Raw genomic sequence first — 21,135 nt, 5'->3', positions numbered from 1 at the left:
GTTTAGAATAGGTACAGACACATTCACATGGTTTAGAATAGGTAAAGACACATTCACATGGTTTAGAATAGGTAAAGACACATTCACATGGTTTAGAATAGGTAGAGACACATTCACATGGTTTAGAATAGGTACAGACACATTCACATGGTTTAGAATAGGTAAAGACACATTCACATGGTTTAGAATAGGTACAGACACATTCACATGGTTTAGAATAGGTAAAGACACATTCACATGGTTTAGAATAGGTACAGACACATTCACATGGTTTAGAATAGGTACAGACACATTCACATGGTTTAGAATAGGTAAAGACACATTCACATGGTTTAGAATAGGTACAGACACATTCACATGGTTTAGAATAGGTACAGACACATTCACATGGTTTAGAATAGGTAAAGACACATTCACATGGTTTAGAATAGGTACAGACACATTCACATGGTTTAGAATAGGTAAAGACACATTCACATATGAAGAGAATGTTCCCTCCTGTCCTCTTCTCTTTCTGATATTCTGCATAGCAACAGGGACATGTGAAAGACAAGCCTGATCTCTCCCCTCTCTGGGCCCCAGGTGACTGAGCCCCAACTGAGGGAGGAAGTGCAACTGCCAACACCAGAGTCCGAAGGAATACATTTTAATTACAAGCATATCATATAAGCATATTATGCAGGTAAGACATCTTAATTATCTATGTTACCTAACTAATTCTGATTCTTCTGCCACAGCTGTCATCAAGTCAAAGGGTGGCTATTTGAAAAATCTCAAATATAAAATATATTTTGATTTGTTTAACACTTTTTTGGTTATTACATGATTCCATATGTGTTATTTCATAGTTTTAATGTATTCACTATTCTTCTACAATGTAGAAAATAGTAAAAATGAAGAAAAACCCTTGAATGAGTTGGTGTTCTAAGACTTTTGACCAGTAGTGTAGCTTGAGAGGATCTGCAGAGAAGGTTGGGAGAAACTCCCCAAATACAGGTGTGCCAAGCTTGTGGCGTCATACCCAAGAAGACTTGATGCTGTAATCGCTGCCAAAGTTGCTTCAACAAAATACTGGGTAAAGGGTCTGAATACTTATGTAAATGTGATATTTCAGTTTTAAATTTTTATACATTTGTAAGAAAAAAATCGAAAAACCTGTTTTTTCTTTGTCAATTGTATGTAGATTGATGAGGAAAAAAATACAATTTAATACATTTTAATGTAAGGCTGTAACGTAACAAAATGTGGATAAAGTAAAAAATAAATAAAAACCCTTGAATGAGTAGGTGTTGTAAAACTTTTGACCGGGACTGTATGTCAGGTTGGATGGGGAGTATCACAGCACAACTATTTTCAGGTTTTTCATTTTTAATACATTTGAAAACATTTTTAAAAACCTGTTTTTTCTTATTCATTATGGGATATTGTGTGTACATTGATGTTTAAAAAAAATCTATTTTAGAATAAGGCTGTAACGTAACAAAATGTGGAAAAAGGGAAAGGGTCTGAATACTTTCTGAATCCACTGTACACACACACACACACACACACACACACACACACACACACACACACACACACACACACACACACACACACACACACACACACACACACAGGGTTCTTTGAGGATCTCCATGGTTCCGTGAGGAACTCTAGGGTTCTTTGAGGATCTCCATGGTTCCTTGAGGAACTCCAGTGTTCTTTGAGGATCTCCAGGGGTTCCTTGAGGAACTCCAGGGTTCTTTGAGGATCTCCATGGTTCCTTGAGGAACTCCAGGGTTCTTTGTGGAACTCCAGGGGTTCCTTGAGGAACTCCAGGGTTATTTGAGGAACTCCAGGGTTCCTTGAGGAACCACTAATTCTAAGAGTGTGGAGAGTGAAAGTAATTTCTGCAAATCTTCCGTTTGTCATAGTATCAGTGTTAAAGATAGGAGTTGAAGGTCTATTGGTAACAGGAGATATGGATGCGTCAAACTCAAACAACCATTCCCTATTATAACATACAGTAAATGATGTCCTTTAACAACATTGGACGGTAGGCAGGCAAAGTAGTGTACAAAGAGGCACTGAGTGATATGCTCAAACCTCATACTGTATAATGTAATATAGTACATATAATATAATGTAATATAATACAGAACAGAATATAATCTGCCCTCAAATTGTTTCTCTCTTCCTTTGAAACAGCAGTAAAACAGACTAGTAGTCACATGATGTCAACAGAGGAGGACAGCAAAGAGGAGGATTTAGGCTATACAGTGCTGATGTCACACTCTTGTGGTGCTCTGACTACACACATACACAAACACACACACACCACACAGACAGTACATACTCACACACAGTACACACACACACACACACACACACACACACACACACACACACACACACACACACACACACACACACACTGCTGTCCTGTAATAAACACAGAGGACTTGACAGAGATTAGAACACTACTGTACGTTATCCCTTTACGTAATTGAAGGGACACGGCGACAGATGTGTCAAGGTTTGAAATAGATGTCTGCATCCCAATTATTCCCTATTTAGTGCACTACTTTTGACCAGGACCCATAGGCTCTGTGGGCCCATAGGCTCTGAGGGCCCATAGGCTCTGTGGGCCCATAGGCTCTGAGGGCCCATAGGCTCTGAGGGCCCATAGGTTCTGGCCAAAAGTAGTGTGTGATATATACTACCGTTCAAGAGTTTGGGGTCACTTAGAAATGTTATTGTTTTTGAAAGAAAAGCAAAAAAAAATTTGTCCATTAAAATAACATCAACTTGATCAGAAATACAGTGTAGACATTGTTAATGTTGTAAATGACTTTTGTAGCTGGAAACGGCTGATTTTGAATGGAATATCTACATACACGTACAGAGACGTACAGAGGCCCATTATCAGCAACCATCATTCCTGTGTTCCAATGGCACGTTGTGTTAGCTAATCCAAGTTTATCATTTTAAAAAGCTAATTGATCATTAGAAACCCCTTTTGCAATAATGTTAGCACAGCTGAAAACTGTTGTACTGATTAAAGAAGCAATAAAACTGGCCTTCTTTAGACTAGTTGAGTATCTGGTGTATCAGCATTTGTGGGTTCGATTACAGGCTCAAAATGGCCAGAAACAAAGAAATTTCTTCTGAAACTCTTCAGTCTATTCTTGTTCTGAGAAATGATGGCTATTCCATGCGAGAAATTGCCAAGAAACTGAAGATTTCGTACAACGCTGTGTACTACTACCTTCATAGAACAGCGCAAACTGGCCTTAACCAGAATAGAAAGAGGAGTGGGAGGCCCCGGTGCACAACTGAGCAAGAGGACAAGTACATTAGAGTGTCTAGTTTGAGAAACAGATGCTTCACAAGTCCTCAACTGGCAGCTTCATTAAATAGTACTCGCACAACACCAGTCTCAACGTCAACATTGAAGAGGTGACTCCGGGATGCTGGCCTTCTAGGCAGAGTTGCAAAGAAAAAGCCATATCTCAGACTGGCCAATAAAGGGAAAAGATTAAGATGGGCAAAAGACAGACACTGGACAGAGGAACTCTGCCTAGAAGGCCAGCACCTCGGAGACGCCTCTTCACTGTTGACGTTGAGACGCAGATGATGTTTCCATGGAAATGTAGAAGTTCTCTAGGCATTAATCAAAAATAAAAGGCAATAAATAGGCCATGGTGGCAAATTAATTACAATATAGCAATTAAACACTGGAATGGTAGATGTGCAGAAGATGAAAGTGCAAGTAGAGATACTGGGGTGGAAAGGAACAAGATAAATAAATAAATACATTTTGGGGATGAGGTAGTTGGATGGGCTGTTTACAGATTGGCTATGTACAGGTGCAGTGATCTGTGAGCTGCTCTGACAGCTGGTGCTTAAAGTTAGTGAGGGAAATATGAGTCTCCAGCTTCAGTGAATTTTGCAGTTCATTCCAATCATTGGCAGCAGAGAACTGGAAGGAAAGGCGGCCAAAGGATGAATTGGCTTTGGGGGTGACCAGTGAGATATACCTGCTGGAGTGCGTGCTACGAGTGGGTGCTGCTATGGTGACCAGTGAGCTGAGATAAGGCGGTGCTTTACCTAGCAGAGACTTGTAGATGACCTGGAGCCAGTGGGTTTGGCGACGAGTATGAAGCGAGGGCCAGCCAACGAGAGTGTACAGGTCACAGTGGTGGAGGAATATGGGGCTTTGGTGACAAAACAGATGGCACTGTGATAGACTGCATCCAATTTGTTGAGTAGAGTGTTTGATGGCTATTTAATAAATGACATCGCCGAAGTCGAGGATCGGTAGGATGGTCAGTTTTATGAGGGTATGTTTGGCAGCATGAGTGAAGGATGCTGTGTTGCGAAATAGGAAGCTGATTCAAGATTTAATTTTGGATTGTTGTATGGCATTGAAGCTCGTCTGGAGGTTAGTTAACACAGTGTCCAGCGAAGGGCCAGAAGTATACAGAATGGTGTCGTCTGCGTAGAGTTGGATCAGAGAATCACCAGCAGCAAGAACGACATAATTGATGTATACAGAGAAGAGAGTCGGCCCGAGAATTGAACCCTGTGGCACCCCCATAGCCCCTCCGATTTGACAGACTGAACTCTATCAGAGAAGTAGTTGGTAAACCAGGCGAGGCAATCATTTGAGAAACCAAGGCTGTTGAGTCTGCCAATAAGAATGTGATGATTGACAAAGTTGAAAGCCTTGGCCAGGTCGATGAATACGGCTGCACAGTAATGTCTATTTTCGATGGCGGTTATGATATCATTTAGGACCTTGAGCGTGGATGAGGTGCACCCATGACCAGCTCTGAAACCAGATTGCATAGCTGAGAATGTACGGTGAGATTCGAAATGGTCGGTAATCTGTTCGTTAACCTGGCTTTCGAAGACCTTAGAAAGGCAGGGTAGGATAGATATAGGTCTGTAGCAGTTTGGGTCTAGAGTGTCTCCCACTTTGAAAAGGGATATGACCGCTGCAGCATTCCAAACTTTGGGAATCTCAGACGATACAAAAGAGAGGTTGAACAGGCTAGTGATGTGCAGGGGTACGAGGTAATCATGGTAGATATGTACATATAACTAGGAATAAAGGGACAGATAATAAACAGTAACAGCAGGGTATGTGATGAGTCAAAAGTGTTAGTGCAAAACAGGTCAATAGTCCGAGTAGCTATTTGGTTAACTAATAACTATTTAGCAGTCATATATGGCTTGGGGGTAGAAGCTGTTCAGGGTCCCGTTGTTTCCAGACTTGTTAATCGGTACCGCTGAGGGAACAGTCTATGACTTGGGTGGCTGGAATCTTTGACAAATGATAGGGCCTTTCTCTGACACCGTCTGGTATAGAGGTCCTGGATGGCAGGGAGCTTGGCCCCAGTGATGTCCTTGGCCGTCCGCACTACCCTCTGTATCGCTTTGCATCAGATGCCAAGCAGTTGTAAAACCGAGGGCTGTGGCAGTCATGAAATTTGGTCAGCCGGTGATTGTCAAGCAATTAACTTCCGTCTCACAATAATTGACCATTAATTAACATAAATTATTTTATATTATTTATAGTATAAACAATACAATTGACTGAATAAAATAGCAAGGATATTTTCTCCAAAAAATAGTGTGCGCACATGGGGCTATTCTGTGTTGAGCGGTTAACAAAGAAACTGGTCCTGCTAAATGCTTCATTTAGAGTTATTTATGCAACTGTTGTTGTGATACAAATGTTGGGCTATATGTTTAGATGTTTAATACATTCTAAGGCTGCATGATGTGACTCTAATGATGATATGAAAAAAGTCACATGAAAGACATGAGCTCTGATTTGTTTCTTACGCAGGCTACACACACTTCATCAGTCTCTCATTCACAATTTGAGAAGCACTTGATAATGCCTAGAATTTCACGGCAGCATCCCCTTAGTGTGGCTGTAATGCCCCTAAAAAAATGAATGCCTTTCGCGGCTAGTGGCCATTGTACCCTTGGGCAAAATATAATAATGAATTCCCTTCTCCCGGCTGCCTGCTCAGAATCACCTCTCACTCACATGGCTTTCTCAGATATCTCAATTCTTATTAGCCAATGCCCATCATGTGATCGGGTCCTTCTCACAGGCTAACACCAAAAGAAAGATGCCCAGGGTCCCTGCTCATCTGCGTGAACGTGCCTTAGGCATGCTGCAAGGAGGCATGAGGACTGCAGATATGGCCAGGGCAATAAATTGCAATGTCCATACTGTGAGATGCCTAAGACAGCGCTACAGGGAGACAGGACAGACAGCTGATCGTCCTCACAGTGGCAGACCACGTGTAACACCTGCACAGGATCGGTACATCCGAACATCACACCTGCGGGACAGGTACAGGATGGCAACAACAACTGCCCGAGTTACACCAGGAATGCACAATCTCTCCATCAGTGCTCAGACTGTCTGCAATAGGCTGAGAGAGGCTGGACTGACGGCTTGTAGGCCTGTTGTAAGGCAGGTCCTCACCAGACATCACCGGCAACAACGTTGCCTATGGGCAGAAACCCACCGTCGCTGGACCAAATAGGACTGGCAAAAAGTGCTCTTCACTGACGAGTGGCGGTTTTGTCTCACCAGGGGTGATGGTCAGATTCGCGTTTAACGTCAAAGGAATGAGTGTTACACCGGGGCCTTACTCTGGAGCGGGATCGATTTGGAGGTGGAGGGTCCATCATGGTTTGGGGTGGTGTGTCACAGCATCATCGGACTGAGCTTGTTGTTATTGCAGGCAATTTCAACGCAGTGCGTTACAGGGAAGACATACTCCTCCCTCATGTGGTACCCTTCCTGCAGGCTCATCCTGACATGACCCTCCAGCATGACAATGCCATCAGCCATACTGCTCGCTCTGTGTGTGATTTCCTGCAAGACAGGAATGTCAGAGTTCTGCCATGGCCAGCGAAGAGCCCGGAAATCAATCACATTGAGTGTGTCTGGGACCTGTTGGATTGGAGGGTGAGGGGTAGGGCCATTCCCCCCAGAAATGTCCGGGAACTTGCAGGTGCCTTGGTGGAAGAGTGGGGTAACATCTCACAGCCAGAACTGGCAAATCTGGTGCAGTCCATGAGGAGGAGATGTACTGCAGTACTTAATGCAGCTGGTGGCCACACCAGATACTGACTGCTACTTTTGATTTTGACCACCCCGCCCCCTTTATTCAGGGGCACATTATTCAATTTCTGTTAGTTACATGTCTGTGGAACTTGTTCAGTTTATGTCTCAGTTGTTGAATCTTGTTATGTTCATACAAATATTTACACATGTTAAGTTTGCTGAAAATAAATGCAGTTGACAGTGAGAGGACATTTCTTTTTTTGCTGAGTTTATTAGGCTCTTTCTTCACATTATAACCGCAGCGATGCGCACAAGGCAGTAGGCTATAAGCGCAAATGTTCCTAAATGCAATCAATTAGCAGGAAAACGGCATTCTCAAAAATGACCACACATGCGATTATGCATGTAATGCATTATTATAATGGTGCATTTTTATGGTGAAAATGATCTTCCCCAAACTCACACGCCTCTTATGCCAGTTAGGGTCTACACCGATTGTAAAGTGGATTCATTTCAAGAAGTTATTTGGCCACTTTAGTTGTGATACAAACCTTATCAAAACATACAGTGCATTCGGAAACTATTCAGAATCCTTGACTTTTTCCACATTTTGTTACGTTACAGCCTTATTCTAAAATGTATTAAATTGTTTTTTCCCTGATCAATATACACACAATACCCCATAATAACAAAGCAAAACAGGTTATCAGACATTTTTGCAAATGTATAAATAAAAAATAGAAATATCACATTTACATAAGTTTTCAGACCCTTTACTCAGTACTTTCTTTGAAGCACCTTTGGCAGTGATCACAGCCTCAAGACTTCTTGGGTATGACGCTATAAGCTTGGCACATCTGTATTTTTGGAGTTTCTCCCATTATTCTCTGCAGATCCTCTCAATCTCTGTCAGGTTGGATGGGGTGCGTCGCTGCACAGCTATTTTCAGGTCTCTCCAGAGATGTTCAATCAGGTTCAAGTCTGGGCTCTGGCTGGGCCACTCAAGGACATTCAGAGACTTGTCTCGAAGCCACTACTGAGTTGTCTTGGCTGTGTGCTTAGGGTCACTGTCCTGTTGGAAGGTGAACCTTCTCCCCATTCTGAGGTTCTGAGTGCTCTGGAGCAAGTGTTCATCAAGGATCTCTTTGTACTTTGCTCCATTCAGCTTTTTCTCCATCCTGACTAGTCTCATATTTTTTTTATTTTTTTTATTTTATTTTATTTCACCTTTATTTAACCAGGTAGGCTAGTTGAGAACAGGTTCTCATTTGCAACTGCGACCTGGCCAAGATAAAGCATAGCAGAGTGAACAGACAACACAGAGTTACACATGGAGTAAACAATTAACAAGTCAATAACACAGTAGAGAAAAAAAAGGGGAGTCTATATACAATGTGTGCAAAAGGCATGAGGAGGTAGGCGAATAATTACAATATTGCAGATTAACACTGGAGTGATAAATGATCAGATGATCATGTACAGGTAGAGATATTTGTGTGCAAAAGAGCAGAAAGGTAAATAAATAAAAACTGTGGGGATGAGGTAGGTGAAAATGGGTGGGCTATTTACCAATAGATTATGTACAGCTGCAGCGATCGGTTAGCTGCTCAGATAGCTGATGTTTGAAGTTGGTGAGGGAGATAAAAGTCTCCAACTTCAGCGATTTTTGCAAATCGTTCCAGTCACAGGCAGCAGAGTACTGGAACGAAAGGCGGCCGAATGAGGTGTTGGCTTTGGGGATGCTCAATGAGATACACCTGCTGGAGCGCGTGCTACGGATGGGTGTTGCCATCGTGACCAGTGAGCTGAGATAAGGCGGAGCTTTGCCTAGCATGGCCTTGTAGATGACCTGGAGCCAGTGGGTCTGGCGACGAATATGTAGCGAGGGCCAGCCGACTAGAGCATACAAGTCGCAGTGGTGGGTAGTATAAGGTGCTTTAGTGACAAAACGGATAGTCCCTGCCACTGAAAAACATCCCCACAGCATGTTGCTGCCACCACCATGCTTCACCGTAGGGATGGTGCCAGGTTTCCTCCAGATGTGATGCTGCCACCACCATGCTTCACCGTAGGGATGGTGCCAGGTTTCCTCCAGACGTGACGCTTGGCGTTCAGGCCAAAGAGTTCAATCTTGGTTTCATCAGACCAGAGAATCTTGTTTCTCATGGTCCGAGAGTCCTTTAGGTACCTTTTGGCAAACTCCAAGGGGGCTGTCATGTGCCTTTTACTGAGGAGTGGCTTCCGGCTGGCCACTCTACCATAAAGGCCTGATTGGTGGAGCGCAGCAGAGATGGTTGTCCTTCTGGAAGGTTCTCCCATTTCCACAGAGGAACTCTGGAGCTCTGTCAGAGTGACAATTGGGTTCTTGGTCACCTCCCTGACCAAGGACCTTCACCCCCGATTGATCAGTTTGGCCGGGCGGCCAGCTCTAGGAAGAGTCTTGGTGGTTCCAAACTTCTTCCATTTAAGAATGATGGAGGCCACTATGCTCTTGGTGATCTTCAGACATTTGTTGGTACCCTTCCCCTTCCTCATCTGTGCATGACACAATCCTGTCTAGGAGCTCTACGGGCAATTCCTTCGACCTCATGGCTTGGTTTTTGCTCTGAAATGCACTGTTAACTTTGAGACCTTATATAGACAGATGTGTGCCTTTCCAAATTATGTCAAATCAATTGAATTTATCACAGGTGGATTACAATCAATTTGTAGAAACATCTCAAAGATGATCAATGGAAACAGGATGCACCTGAGCTCAATTTCAAGTCTCATAGCAAAGGGTCTGTTTTTTATATATATACTGCTACATAAAAAAAAAGCTATTTTCACTTTGTCATTATGGTGTTGTCATGACGTTGCCCTCTTTGGGTGTGGCGAGCCCCATCCCCCTCTCCCTGCCTCCCCCTTTCCTCCTTCAACTAGGCTGCTGTGGTCAGAGAGACATCTTAAATTCCCGAGGATCTCCTCATGGACACACAGTTTAGAGAGAGTCAATTTCTATAGAGAACAGGGGAATTTCTTCCACCTCACAAAACTCGAGGTCTGAACAAATGTCATGTTCCGGAGAAAGTATAGAAGATCGGTGAAGAATCCAGCTACGAACTGGTCCTTTTGTTACAACTTGGGGAAGCTCATGGGAGACGATGTGGCTACATTACCATAACGCTGTTTATATAATAGCCTCAGATATGAGGTTTACATCTAATTGTTGTATAAGATGAATGAGTGAGTATGATACTGTTTACACAATTTTACAATGTGATTTTGGACTGTTTAATGAAGGAAAACTCAAAAAGGGGATTGGAGTTACTAAATCAGAGGACCGCCCCTGAGCCCAGTTAGGGTCAGACGTCCTGGGACAGCCCTTTTCTGCAATTCCAAATAATACCCAACTTTGAGAAATTATCACCAGACCATGTTTTTTCCATTAGGAGGGGACAAAGGTTGTAAACCCTTGCTGAATCTTTTAACCATACCACGTGGTTAAACTCTTAGACTATCGATACCGACAGAATAAGAACAAGTCTTTGATATTAATTACTAGTCTGCAGCTAGGTATTCGGTATCATTAAACGCGAAGAACGACAACCGCCGAAACATCCATTCTATAACGGAAAACAAATTAATTTCACTCTGAACTATCCCCTCTAACCACAACCGAGAGAGAGAGGGAGAGAAATGGACAATTCTACTGAAGAAACAAACTTTTCACCAGCGATCAAGAAGACACACTGAGCGTAAATATACATATTGATTGCAATTGTTCCCGGATGAGTGAGCGTTCATGTGCAAAGGACTAGCTTTTCAATTGTTGTAATTATCACTTTGTAGTGACTTCTTAGTCGACCCCCACCTCCCGTTTTGTCTAACAAGCCGCCATGCCGGTTTAGCCCACCAGGGCACATTCTCCTATCATTTCTTGTAACCATATTTACTGTTTGTTTATTTATTTCTGTTAATTACTTAGTTAGTAATAAATAAATGATTTAAGACAATTGATGTATGGATGACTCATAGTGAAGACAGGGTTCGCGCAGATAACCAACAATTTACGACGTTTGGAATGAGACTAACGTGAGGTAAAGCAAATAATTCATTAATTCGAAGACTAATTGATCAGATAAAATATCTGAAAAGTTATTTTAGGAAATTATAATTATAATCTGAATATTTCTCTTGGTGCCCGACTTCCTAGTTACCGTAATTGCTGGACTATTAAGCGCACCTGAATATAAACCGCACCCACTGAATTATAAAAAAATATGTATTTTGTACATAAATAAGCCGCACATGTCTATAAGCCGCAGGTGCCTACCGGTACATTGAAACAAATTAACTTTACACAGCCTTTAAACGAAACACGGCTTGTAACAAAAATAAATAGGCTTTAACGAAACACGGCTTGTAACAAAAATAAATAGGCTTTAACGAAACACGGCTTGTGACAAAAATAAATAGGCTTTAACGAAACACGGCTTGTGACAAAAATAAATAGGCTTTAACGAAACACGGCTTGTGACAAAAATAAATAGGCTTTAACGAAACACGGCTTGTAACAAAAATAAATAGGCTTTAACGAAACACGGCTTGTAACAAAAATAAATAGGCTTTAACGAAACACGGCTTGTAACAAAAATAAATAGGCTTTAACAAAAATAAAAATAAATAGGCTTTAACGAAACACGGCTTGTGACAAAAATAAATAGGCTTTAAAAAATAAATAGGCTTTAAACACGGCTTGTAACAAAAATAAATAGGCTTTAACGAAACACGGCTTGTGACAAAAATAAATAGGCTTTAACGAAACACGGCTTGTAACAAAAATAAATAGGCTTTAACGAAACACGGCTTGTAACAAAAATAAATAGGCTTTAACGAAACACGGCTTGTGACAAAAATTAAACAGCAGCCTACCAGTAAAGTCATTGGTCACTATCTTCCTCCTCCTGTGCACTGAAACCACTGAAGTCATCTCCTTCGGTGTCGGAGTTGAATAGCCTCAGAATTGCTTCATCCGATGTTGGATCGTTTTCATTGTCGGTCTCGTCACTTTCATCCGGAGGCAAATACCCCGCTGAGCTCATGCTGCCCCTTCAACACGCAGCAGTCCAGCCTTTCGAAACCCGTTGATGATAGTGGATTTTTTGACAATGCTCCACGCTGTCAGGACCCACTGGCAGACTTGACCATAAGATGCTCTTCGCCATTGGCCCGTTGGCCCGTTTTAGTGAAGGATTTCTCCCCACTTGTCATCCAAGCCTCCCACTGAACAATGAGCGCCACCTTAAATGCACGATTTACACTGATGTCGAGTGGCTGCAAATACTTTGGGCCATCTGCTTTTCTTCCCTCGGAAAGCTTTTGTTGTCTTTTTGCACTGAGTCAGTTCCTCACGCTGCTGTTTCCAACGTCTTATCATCGACTCATTAAGGCCAAGCTCCCATGCAGCAGCTCTATTTCCTTTTCAAACAGCCAGATCGATCGCCTTCAACTTGAAAGCTGCATCATATGCATTTCTCCGTGTCTTTGCCATGATGAGGGTGACAAAATTACTACCGTAATCAGAATGATGGGAAGTTTGAGCGCGCTCGATTTACGTCACATTATGTGACGGTGCTCAGTTTTTTGGCGGCATGAATCTTGTGAAAGCGGGAAAAATCCATAAATTAGCCGCGTCATTGTATAAACCGCGAGGTTCAAAGTGTGGGAATAAAGTAGCGGCTTATAGTCCGGAAATTACGGTAATTAGTTACATGATTAATCAGTTGACCGCGGAATACTAATTACAGAGAATCTTTGATAAAAACTATAAGTCTTCAATTTAATGATAGTAAAGACACGACAGTGTATTGTGTGTAGATTGATGAGGAAACAAACTAATTTAATCCATTTTAGAATAAGGCTGTAACGTAACAAAATGTGGAAAAAGGGAAGTGGTCTGAATACTTTCTGAATGCACTGTACACATCAGTGGTTACATTTAACCACTGATCTAAGGTGTATAGGCCTATGACTACTGCGACTACGATTTGAAAAAGTCACAAAGAAAAGGCACTTGCTTGCCTTACTGCACAAAAGCTGGGCATGATTCACAACCGATAGGCTGATATTGTCACCCACCCATCAGACTATTCTTGATTTAATTTTGTCTTTACATATACTAAATAATATGTGTTAAATTTGTTTTTATTTAGAACGGACCATTATCATGCACCTGTCTCGAAACAGGGGCAGGGGGTGGAAAAATTTAATCTCTGCACTTAAATAGCGAATGGAGGACGCTGTTTCCTGTGTTACATTTTCATGCCAGACAGGTAGGCTATACTCCTGTTGTAAAGAGAAGAAATGTGCTTAATATTAGGAAAGTTGATCAATAAATATAGTAGGCCTAGCCTATAGAAAGCTGATGGGATCCTCCTTTTTTTAATAGAGGCCATCGCTCTGTTTTCTCACGCAATTGCATAGCCTATAGAAATTTTGCACAACATGAGATCATGGGCTTTCATGAAGTGTTCGATTAGATTTCCCATCACATTTGCATTGATGGTTCCAGGCAGTTAGCAAGTTTGGTAGGCTACTAATGACCAGCAGCAGCATCAGAGTTTGGAGAAGCCTAGTTACCGTGACTAAACATTCACATGGAATTTGACTGCCTTCATGACTCGTGACCGCCAGAGTGGCTGTAATACGGACACTGTAACAGCCCCAACCATACCAGTCGTGGGTGAACAGGGAGTACAGGAGGGGATTAAGCCGTATCCCTGAGGGGCCCCCATGTGGAGGGTCAGCGTGGCGGATGTGTTGTTGCCTACCTTCACCACCTTGGTGCGTCACATCTGGAAGTCCAGGACCTAGTTGCAGGTGTTCAGTCCCAGGGTCCTGAACTTAGTGATGAGCTTTGAGGTCACTATGGTGTTGAAAGCTGAACTGTAGTCAATTAACAGCATTCTCACCTTGGTGTTCCTTTTGTCCAGGTGGGAAAGGGCAGGTTGGAGTGCAAAAGAGATTGCGTCATCTGTGGATCTATTGGAGCGATATGTGAATTGAAGTGGATCCAAGGTGTCTGGGATGATGGTGTTGATGTGAGCCATGACCAGCCTTTCAAAACATTTAATGGCTACAGATGTGAGTGCTACGGGGCGATAGTCATTAGGCAGGTTACCATGGCATTCTTGGGCTGCTTCAAACATGTTGGTATTACAGACTTGGTCAGGGACAGTTTGAAAATGTTAGTGAAGACACGTGAGTGTTTGGTTTATTCGGATCCCCATTCAATTTTTTTCCGAAGCAGCAGCGATAGACAAGGACAGTCACACACATTAAAAATACAACGCTAATAATAATAATAATTGTACTGTGTCTGTGTGTCTCCTCACAGTCCTCATGAAATGTTCTTTAATCTTTTTTTTAACCTATTACACTGAACAGAAATATAAATGCAACATGCAACAATTTCAAAGATTTTCCTGAGTGACAGTTCACAGAAGGAAATCAGCCAACTGAAATAAATTCATTAGACAATTCTCTCTCTTCTCATGTAAACAGGACGGACCAATCAACATGATCTAAAAGGAGATTACAGTGAATTTCCATATACTAAACATCAGTCCTGATTCCTGAATTAGGCTACACTGAAGAATCTGGCATTTAAATAAATCTCTCTTCCTCGTTTGCTGCAGTGCCCAACCCTGTCTCTCTCTCTCTCACTCTCTCTCTTTCTCCCTCCTCCCTCTCTACCTCCCTCCCTCCTTCCTTCCCTCTCTCTCTCTCTCTCTATCTCTTTCTCCCTCCCTCCATTCTTCCCACCTTCTCTCTTTCTTCCTCCTTCCCACCCTCTCTCCCTCTCTCTCTCTCTCTCTCTCTCCCTCCCTCCCTCACCTCCATATCTAGTCCATGTGTTCATGCTTGTGTGTTTACATAACTCTCTGTGGTAAAATCCCATGACATATTTATACACTTGTCCTCTTGATTTCACCTGTGCAGTATTTCACTCCTATAGCTGCTGATCTGAGATCAGTTTTGGCTCCCCCTTCTAATGGTTAAGGTTAGTATTGGGGGTGCACTGATCCTAGATCTGTTCTTTTGGCAGCTTGTACCCGGAGCTCTCATTCGTATAATGGTTAATCAGTCGGAGTTAGATCATTTCTCCGCTAGAGAATATCACGTTATGGGACATCGCATTTAACTGTCATCAATATGTGGCCTAGTTTTAGACCTTTTTGAGGGCATCATCATCAAACACGAGTGCAGTAAATCTCACTCTCTTTCTACCTATTTTTACTGTATTTTTCTATCTGTAGCTCTCTCTCTCGCTCTCTAGATCTATCTATCTATCTATCTCTCTCTCGTTGTCTCTATCTCTCCACCTCTTTCTCTCTATCTCTCTCTCTGACTCTCTCTCGCTAGCTCTCTCTCTCTTGCTGTCTCTCTCTCTCTCTCTCTCTCTTATCCTATCATTATGTTTTCATGATGTTTTTGTCCCAATCCCAAACTTACTATCCTGATATCTGGCATAATTTCAAGACTCATTTCCCCCTCTATGTCTCTATCTGATTATTAAGGGCGATTACAAACAATAACCTTGGTTTAGGTTAGGAAACTTCAAAAAGAAGAAATATAGATGTACATCATACTAGAGCTGCACAAATATAGACATACATAATTATAGAGCTGCAGAAATATAGATATACATCATACTAGAGCTGCACTGGACCAAGCAAACACTAACACACAAACATAACCATAAACAAAACAGACACCCATTTAATGAGCTGGGATTTGGGAGTGGGGGCGATGGGATGGGATTGGGGGTGGGGGCGATGGGATGGGATTGGGGGTGGGGGCGATGGGATGGGATTGGGGGTGGGGGCGATGGGATGGGATGGGATTGGGGGTGGGGGAAGAGAGTGAAACAAAACGTTACAAGTGCGTACACCTTTTATTCTTATCATTATGTAAATAAAAAACTCTTATAAAACAGATATGAAAGTAACAATCCTATTCTTATCCAGGTGTGAATGATGAAGGCATGAGTCTGTCTCCCTAGAGGTCCATTAAACAAGAAAGATGGCTCGTCATTTTCAGTAGGACACGCAACGGAAAATTAAATGAGCGTTTATTTTTGTTTCAGTCTTTTGTCTTCTGTTTTGTGCCCAATCAACACAACCCTTTAGGTCGGCATCAAGAACAAGCAAACGTAGCAAGAGACTGCCAAGATTGAACAGCTGATGGTTATCATGTTGATGACTGCACTGATCTCATCCCTGCTTTTACCTTTCTCTATCTGTCACTCACTCCGGGAAGAGAGTTAGTCCATCCACACAGATCTAGGATCAGCTTAACCTCCACCTACACCTTAACTATTACGGTGTGTGTGTGTGTGTGTGTGTGTGTGTGTGTGTGTGTGTGTGTGTGTACGTGTGTGTGTGTGTGTGTGTGTGTGTGTGTGTGTGTGTGTGTGTGTGTGTGTGTGTGTGTGTGTGTGTGCGTGTGTGCGTATGTGTACTGCAGAGTCAGTACTCAGCACTGTGTGGATATAGAGGGCACCCCAGTGAGTCTGAATCAATGAGCTTCACCAGAATTGCTTTTGGGTGAAAAAGGACGGGAGGGAGGGTGTAGGGGTGGATGAATGTGACCAGGCGAATGAATATCGGGTGGAGATTGAGTGTTTATAGAGTTATGGGTGTGTGCTGTGTGCACGTGTGTGTAAAAGAGGGGGTGAATGGATGAAAAAGAGAACGGATGAAGGGGGGAGCAGATGTAAGAGTGTGTGCGTGTGTGTGTGTGTGCACAAACTAAAGCTTTACTCCCTAGATGACTTTGCAGTTGCCCCGATCAACCATGAGTAAGTAGTAGGGGCCCTTCATGATAAAACATAAAACTGCTCAGGCGGGACAATAGTGCCAGGCTCTCCGCCTCCTCCCCCTCACCTCTGGTCCCCCACCTCTCCCCCTCTGCCTCACCACCACCTATAGACCGAATAATCTCCCAGGCTATGTCCCAAATAGCACCCTATACCCTATGTAGTGCACTACTTTTCACCAGAACCCATATGGACCATCGTCAAAGTAGTGCACTACATAGGGAATAGGCGCCATTTGGGCCGTACTCCCACTCCCTCGGGCATGCTCTTTGAAAATGCTTTAGGCTAATGTCCCAAACAGCTTACTTACTCTGAGTCTATCAGGCTACTTGTTACGGAGCCTCTGTTAAAAGCTGCTTTGCTATATTTTTATAGACAGATGGAAGGATGCTAGCATATAAGAAACTTGCTTGAAACTTGTAAATGTGCAAGGTGCAGAGGGATGGAAGGATGGATGATGCTACAAGGTGTTTGTTTGACTGAGACAGCGTTGGAGGAGAGAGGAAGACAGACAACAGAGACAGATAGAGAGATAGATATATACAATAAAAGTGAGAGGAAAAGAGAGATAGAAACAGAACGAGTGAAAGCGAGAGAGAGGGGGGAGTAGGGGAAAGAGGGTGGGAGATAGAGAGAAGGGGATATATAGAGAGGGGGGTAGGGGAAAGAGGGGGAGATAGAGAGGGGGGATATATAGAGAGGGGGTAGGGGAAAGAGGGTGGGAGATAGAGATAGAGGGGTTGGAAATAGAGAGAGGGGGAGATAGAGAGAGCGAAAGTGAGAGAATGCATAGAGAGGTCGAGTGAGAGCAAGAGGGCCTGGAGAGAGAGAGAATGACAGAGTGGGATGAAAGAGAAACGTGTCTATCTATAAAATGTTGGGCAGTTGATGGTCCGAATCTGCTCTCATCTTCCAACTGTCCCTTGATGCGTCTAATCATGAGTACACAGTCACGTCTCCCCTCTTTCATTCCCGAATTCCAAACTGTCAAGTGGAATCAGATCACAAAGCAGGCCGAGGGAAGGAGCAGACACGCGAGCGCACGGCACGCGCACTGTATGGGCAGGTTGGATATAAGAAATAAGTCTCACTCCGTCTCCAGCACTCACCTCCTCGTGCTGCCCGTGACCGAGTATCTCAACCCCAATGGAATGTGGAGAAATAAAACCCGCCATAGGCTAGAAAATAGCCATTGTCCATAATGCATGCATAAAATGTGCGCCTATACATTGTCTTTACAATTGAAGGTAAATGTATACCTAGAATTACAGGAATTGCTGTTATAGCTCATTTCTGAGAAATAGCCTAAGCTTATAGGCCTACCTAGGGACCTACGTAAATGGCACCACACGTGCACCAGCGTATAGAGAACCTCACAATTGTAGTTGTCACGACTCTTCTACCCAAGCACATGCTGTATGTAGACACACTGGAGGCGGGCGCACCGCTCAGAGGCTCCCTTACTGCTGCCATGGCATTGCGCACATACGTTTTCATAGAACACATGTACGCGCCCGAAATTGAAGGAATACTCCGAATCAATGTTGTGGATAAAGGAATTACTCATCATAACTTGGCAACTCTGCCCCGTTATATCCCCCTATTCTGCCCGCCCCCATCTGTCCGTATGGGACTGCTTTAGCCGGGGCTTTCAGCGTTCCACATTGACTGCATAGCTATCATTGGATATAAGAAGAAACAAATATCACAAAAGTGATGCCGCAAGGTGATATCTGATAAACATATGTGTGTTTTCTTTTTCGTTTCAGACTATGCATTTATTAAATTAGTCTGAGGCGCTGTCAGGTACAGCATTGCATCCTCAACGGTGATTGGATGAATCTTTGATCATATCGATATTCAATCATATGGGCTACCGGCATCATTCATCCCTATGCATTGCATATAGGCCTAGAACACAGACAGACACACAATGTCATAATGCTATACAGTAGAATAGCAAACCTACATAAGGCTACAAATGTGGAGGATGAACCCGTTTCATTAGACTATCCATATCGAATCATTGTGTTAGCTTTACCATCCCGTTACTCAGTCTCTTATAAATTCCTTAAATTGGACACAAAATGGCGGATAAGAATATGATGGTGGGATAATCGGTTCCTAATATGAGAAAAGGCTCGGTACAGAGACTGAAGGTTATGCAGAAAACGCGACCACACGTAGGCTATAGGCTACGTTGCCTTCTATGAAAACAGTATTTAGAAGTGAGAAGAAAAAAAATTCGTTAGAATATTATTTTAAAAAATATTACGAAATCATAATGATCGATCATAGATGGATACCGTTATCGTAAGTGATCGATAGGCTAGACTATGTTCACAGCCGACAACGTGCTCCAAATATCTAGCGCTGCCGGCCGGTGGAATTTTTTCCCTCTTACCGTTAGTGAAGCCCGGAGGTCTTGTGCGGGTGTTGACGGTAACAACAGGCAGGTGTATTGCCAGGTGCGAGAGGTGGATGGTTACAGCGGCTAATGTTCAGTTTCAGGATAAAATACAAATTATCCCAGCCACTGGCTCGAACTTTCAATATAAGAGATGTATAAGTTTAAGCCCCTCCTACAAACCCTCTCCCCCTCGTAGTAGGCTAGGCTATCCTGTCTAACCCCACACCATCATCACCAGTATAGCCCCTCTCTCTCTCTCTCTCTCTCTCTCTCTCTCTCTCTCGTGCGCGCTCTCTCTCTCGCTCTCTCTCTCTCAATCTCGCTCTCTCTAGCTCTCTCACACTCTCTCTCAATCTCTCTCTCTCTAGCGCTCTCTCTCTCACTCTCTCTCTCTCTCGTGCGCGCTCTCTCTCGCTCTCTCTCTCTCAATCTCGCTCTCTCTAGCTCTCTCACTCTCTCACTCTCTCTCAATCTCTCTCTCTCTAGCGCTCTCTCTCTCACTCTCTCTCTAGCTCTCTCACTCTCTCCTCTCTGTCTCTCACTCTCTCTCTGTCTCTCACTCTCTCGCAATTTGAATTGAATACATTGCTAAAGTAGGCCTAGAAACATGACAATATCAACATTTAATATTGAACACAAAGAGAAAAAAATTATTAGGCTAATACAGTAGTAAAAGTTCATTTGTAGTTCATGTTTACTGCACAGTATGAAATAGAATAGAAATGGCATGCATACCCTATTTTAATACTAATTGCTTAGTAATCAATTGATTTGATAATTAATGTAATCATATGCATTAAATGATGGATCCCAAAGTTAGGAAAGGCTATGGTCTTTCTTTCTCATATCATATGGAGGAACAGTGGATTCATGAATGCAGCAATGCTTATGTTATGTCATCGGATAACGTCCACCTTAAGAGAAATGTCTATATTCTGACATAAAAAGGCAACTTTTGGTCATATTTAGATACAGTATGTGCACACTGGCTATCCTTAAGCAAACACATGTTGAAGGGAAATAAGAATTCATCTGTTATTTTCTTTATTATTATTCAATAAAAACATAAACTTAAGAAAGGGGGTGTTTTGTCGGGGGGGGGGGGGAACTCTATGGGGCAAAATGGTCCCTGAAGATTAGTGCGTTAGAATTCAATTTTATATGTTTTATTTTGGAATTTCAGAGTCATTGAACCTTAAAAGCTAAAGTCTAGGTATCTTATTTCAATTAAATAAGTCAAATATCGGAACCAAATTACGTTGCACATGATTAATATCCTCACTATGATGAGGTTTTGATGTACTGCCCCCTCTTTCTATTTTCGCCCTTCCTTTACAAAATAAATTACAAAATTAGTAAGGGCATAAATCAGAGAACATGTTTTTGTTCCATTGGGTGTGAACATTTAAAGGAGGTTAATCAAAAAATGTTCAATTATTTTTAAAAATTGGCATCATTAGAAGTGGTATGATATTTCACATGGAGTCTGCAGTCAATATGAAATCCATTCTAAAGTATCTCAAAATCTATTGTTTAACTCAAAGAAGTTACTTATAGATCATTTGGAAAATGCTAATAATAAGTATCATTGATTGCCCCATTAGGGTGGGCGGTTGGGGATACTACTTACAGTAAACTAAAAACAGATCAACATATATATAGTTTAGTGGAGGCTGCTGAGTGGAGGACGGCTCATAATAATGTCTGGAACGGCGCAAATGGAATGGCATCAAACACATGGAAACCATGTGGAAACCATGTGGAAACCAGGTGGAAACCATG

General features: G+C 42.5%; 1 protein-coding gene across 1 annotated transcript in view; it reads right to left on the bottom strand.

Moving 5' to 3' along the window:
* The window catches only part of LOC115120381 (histidine N-acetyltransferase-like), a 41,778-nt gene extending 22,260 nt beyond the window's left edge, over nucleotides 1-19,518 (bottom strand). The window contains exon 1 of the mRNA XM_065025310.1: nucleotides 19,348-19,518. The gene's annotated coding sequence lies outside the window, so the exon portion shown is untranslated. The remainder of the gene's footprint in view (nucleotides 1-19,347) is intronic.
* Nucleotides 19,519-21,135: the final 1,617 nt, after the last annotated feature.

Source organism: Oncorhynchus nerka, linkage group LG12, assembly GCF_034236695.1.
Source record: "Oncorhynchus nerka isolate Pitt River linkage group LG12, Oner_Uvic_2.0, whole genome shotgun sequence".
NCBI classification, from domain to species: Eukaryota; Metazoa; Chordata; class Actinopteri; order Salmoniformes; family Salmonidae; genus Oncorhynchus; species Oncorhynchus nerka.
The sequence above is the reverse complement of the archived record's forward strand: the minus strand, read 5'-3'. Positions and strand labels throughout refer to the sequence as shown.